The sequence below is a fragment of the Canis lupus genome, chromosome 12, assembly GCF_003254725.2.
Source record: "Canis lupus dingo isolate Sandy chromosome 12, ASM325472v2, whole genome shotgun sequence".
In the NCBI taxonomy this organism is placed as follows: Eukaryota; Metazoa; Chordata; class Mammalia; order Carnivora; family Canidae; genus Canis; species Canis lupus.
The window spans coordinates 51,302,342-51,307,363 of record NC_064254.1 but is presented as its reverse complement, the minus strand read 5'-3'; positions in this window follow the sequence as shown (position 1 = coordinate 51,307,363).

Genomic DNA, 5,022 nt, shown 5'->3' with positions numbered 1-5,022 from the left:
CAAGGTCAGGCCTCGATGTTTATGGTTTAAAGACAGCCTCAGACAATAAAATAAAATAATAGACTAGCTACTTATAACGTCTTTATTTAGAAACATGAATTTTCAGTACAAATTTGAAAGATGTGGATTTACCATATGGTCCTCCTTTGCTATAAATCTCTATTATTGGAAAGTGCCTATTGATATTGTGAAATGCATTGCAATTGAAATAATGAAATAGATAAAAATGAAATTGAGAAAAAATGATAATGGTGAGGCTGCATTAATGTGCCTCACTGATAATCTAGACAAGGCAGGTGATCAGAGAATAATAATATGATGATTTCTTGAAATTTCAACTACATAGGAAAATTAAGAAAATAAACCTCTGAGGTAGAGATCTAATTATTTGAGCCTTTTAAAAACAGCAATATATTTTAATCAATTGTGTCTATGGAAGGGTTGTAAAGTGTGTCAGATATGGACAAAAGTCAAATCAAGTTAATGTGATGTTCATTAAAAATGAATTTTATTCTATGTTTCAAAATGCCTTATTGCCCAATCTTGATTATATGTTTTAGGTCCATCATTGTGTGTTCTGGCATTTCTTTGTCCTAAGAAGATGAATTTCAACTACTAAGTATATTGCATATTTCATATCTAATATATATGTATGCCCCTTATACAGTAGGTTCATTTTCACATTTTAATCTGTAAGAACAAAATGCCAACTGTAAAGACATCTACTTATTATTTAGTAACCATCATTCATTTTATTATGTTGGGAGAGTTAGCCACATCATGGCTATTATTTACACAGAGCAACCAAATTTCACTCAGTCTCAGTTACAAGTATTTGATGACATGTTTAAATGCATTCTACACATATTCATTCATTTTAAAAAATGAAATTGGTTTGTTTCCCCCTTTTTTTTCAAAATCACAAGTAATCCATCCACATCAAACGGACATTAGTTACATTCCACTGAAAAACTGATTTTTAAAAAACATGGTGAGCAGCTGACTCAAATACACAGTAAAGCACCTTTGATTACTAATTTTTATTGAGTTCCTTTGCCCTCTGTGCTAAAATGATACGGTGAAGTTTCTACACCACGACTGCATGGGTCACTGCAGCTGCTAGTGGATTTTTAAACAACTGCGCCACAACCTTTGAAAGTGGGGATTCATCATGGAAATGAGGACACCACCGTAACTGATGCAGTATGAATGGTTTTGCTCCATTATGCATGCTATTAGTAGGTGTAGCTGAAACTGGCCTCGATCGTGTTTAGCAAACTTTGACCAAAGAGAAGTCTTTGACACTTCAACAAGAAACAGAATTGTCTTGCGTGTTTTTATTTGTAGGGTGCAAGAAGAGGTTGCGTTGCGGGATTCATTACCAGGTCAGTTTCTTGGGGTTGGCTAATCACTGGCCCGAATACAAATCCACGATCTCAGCTTTTCCAGATATTTGTATGGCAGGCAGCTACACAGCAGCAACTTCTGTAATCCCTTCTCCTGCAGTTAGAGCTACCAGAAAAGCTTAATAATATCCCAGAGGCAAAGATGAAACGGTATTTCCACAGCTACTGTTTGCTGTAGAGAGCTTTTGAAGTCAAGCTTAAGATGTCTTTATTTCCCTACCAGAAAGAAATTTTTTTTGCCCTCTTTTACTCTGGTGTTGTCATGATGATGGCTTTCTGCTTGAAAAATATTCCAAGCAGCTGCAGCTCTCCCATAAAGCATTAGGGAATGAGAACAGCTTTTCATCAGGGGCTGTTGGAATCTGTGACTACAGTTTGTCACTGCCGAAACCCACGGCTATGCTGGTAGTGATCTCAATTTAAAACTCGCAGTTGCCTTCTTATCGGGCTTAGGGCAGCCACAACTTTCATTGTCAGCTTATTGGGGACTGCTCTCACTTTTAACTTTTGTGGTTAATTAAGTTCTAAATTGGGTGTAGTGTAGAGCTCCCGATTGAACCTTTGTTCTGTACCACCTAGAAACAAAAAGCAGTAGCCCCAGAATGCACCGAAAGTTAAATTAATTGCAGGAGGGGGTAACAAGGTGAAATGCAGATCCAATTTATTTAATATAGGGGAAGGGATACTACATGTTGATCTAGAAAGCCTTCATTTCACACAAACCCTGATCATAGGATCACAGTGAAAAGTCGTAAGGAAATGTAGAGAGTAAAACGACCTTTTTATTGATTTAATTTGGCAGTGCAATTGTAGATATAGTAGCATCTAGTGATTTTGGAGAAGAATGTAGCAATGAATTCTAATTATAAAAAGAAAAAGAAACAAATCAAATTGAACCAACAAGAAACCAAATAAATAAAAATAATATACTAATAACAACAAAGTCAAGAGGATTTGAAAGTTCTCCAGAAAACTGAACACTGTAAATATTTCTGTTTTAAAAAAAATTGTTTGAAAAGAATTTGTATTATACTGACACTATTTTACTGTAAAAACTCGATATACTATACAGAAAGCGAAAGTATTTTATGAAAGGAATAGCATACTCCTGACAGATATGTTTGTGGATTTTTTAAAAACATATTTTACAAACTTAAAATTTATTGCATTTATACTTTGAACTACAGACAAATGTAATTTGAGGAAAAAAAATCCAATTCCAAACACATTTTTTTTTTGTTTAAACAAACAAAAAATAATAGACATTTGAGGAATTTGTGCCTTGTTTTGTTTTTGAGTACATAAACCTCTATTACCACTAGGTGCTATAAAATAATGAGAATAATTTCATGTGTGAACAAACCCCATCAGATGATTCTTTCTCCTCTATTAAAGTTAAGAATTATGAAGAATTGGGTACTAATAATTATGGTAATTTAATATGTAATTCATAATTATATAAACTTTATGAAAGTTTTTGCTTAACTTGATAATCTTATCAATAAATGAAAAAGATTATGGCTGTTTTTGAATTTTGAAATGTGTTTTTCTAATACACTCTTTACTTCCAGAAAGGATTTGAGAAAGCTGAGATACCTACCCTATTACCACTAAATAGGTATATAATTTGTTTCACAGTTGTAGTCCAAATAGTTCCATATCAAAGTTGGGAAACATGACTAATGGGGTTAGTCCTAGGATGAGTGCTATTTAATAATTCTATCAATCATTTCAAAACATGCTCATTTACTTAGTTAATAACATCAGACTGAAAGGGAAGGGTTATTTAGCACCTTGAAGGACAGAATTAAAATATAATGTGACCTTGAGAATTAACAAGTTCCAGAAGTTATCAGAATCAAATGATAAAAATCTTACATAAAATACATATTAATGTAGCTCTGTAGGCCGAAAATATCTCAATGGCAGGTTTGAAACAGATGCATTTATTAATTTTTCTAGGAAAGAATCTTATCTATCTCAGTGGAAAAAAATTAAATGAGACACAAATGACTCTCTTCTTAAAGATGGGTCTACGTAGTTAAGAGTGTGACCACGGCAATCTTCTGGCCAGGGTTCAAAGTCTGTGTCCTCCCTCACTGATTTGTGTGATCATCATTAGGCTACTTCATAGTGCTGTGTCTCAGCTTTCTCATCTATTAAGTGGTAGAAATTATAGTACTATCTTTAGGACTTTTGTTAGGATTTAACAAGGGGCTTAAAACAATACCTGGAAAGTAGTAAGAGCTATATAACTATACACACAAATATTTGTAATTTATTTGTACAAAGATCATGAAACAAAGAAATGAACAGGGCAATTTGGGTCTATTTTATCCACTGGGGAAGACATTCTAAGCAGCAGGAGTTTAGATCTAGTTTCTGAAAATGATAAGATTCATGATTAGCATATAAAGGAGAATGTTTCAGACACTTCTGTCTGTTAAAGCACAATTATGTCCCTCTAGAATCTTGAAAAATAGTTAAATCTATATAGAGTACTTCCCATATTGTCTCTTGGCAAGTGGAGAACAGCTATGACTTAAGAAATTGAAGGAGTTTCATTCAAGATGGAGAGTCATAAATTTACAATTTGATAGAATCTAGTGAACTAACAGCCTAGTGTGCTGGGTTAAAAACAACAACAACAATAACAAAAATTGAACTTTGTGATTCTAACATAATAGGTGCTAAGAAAAATGGGAGTATTACTTTTTTCAACTGTAAACACAAATCAATGACACTTACTTCTGAAAATGCCATTTTTTAAAAAGATTTTATTTATTTATTCATGAGAAACAGAGAGGCAGAGACACAGGCAGAGGGAGAAACAGGCTCCATGCAGGGAGCCCGACACAGGATTTGATCCCAGGTCTCCAGGATCACACCCTGGACCAAAGGTGGCACTAAACCACTGAGCCACCCGGGCTGCCTGCCATTTTATTTACATGAAACAAAATGTTATTTGTTTAAACTAAATAATTAGGAGACATTGGGACTCCTGGGTAGTTCAGTGGTTGAGCATCTGCCTTCAGCCCAGGGCATGATCCCCAGATCCGGGATGGAGCCCCACATCAGGCTTCCTGCATGGAGCCTGCTTCTCCCTCTGCCTATGTCTCTGTTTCTCTCTCTGTGTGCCTCTCATGAATAAATAAATAAATAAATAATAAATAAATAAATAAATAAATAAATAATAAATAAATAAATAAATAAATAAGAGACATAATTTCAGACCCTCCAGAAATGAATGAATACCCTTCTTTCTGGTCAGTGATTCTCACTTGAGATGAGGAGTGAGGGTATCAGAATTATCTGTGTGGTACTTCTGCAAATTAAAACCATTCCCACATAGGCACAATGCACAAATCGTAATATGTTACCTCGGAGGAAGATGATTCCATCCACATGAGAATTATCAATAGGTAGTCATTGCCACACAGGAGAAAATATATCCGGTAGTGCTATGAGAAAGTTCACGATCCTCTATTGTTATAATGTTAGCCTTTCTCTATATGTCTTTCTCATAATGTATCCAACTAGGCTTAGATGATGTATCAGTCAGAGTTAAATTAACCATCACAGTTATTGTACTCTATTCATGCCTCAGTCTTTTCAT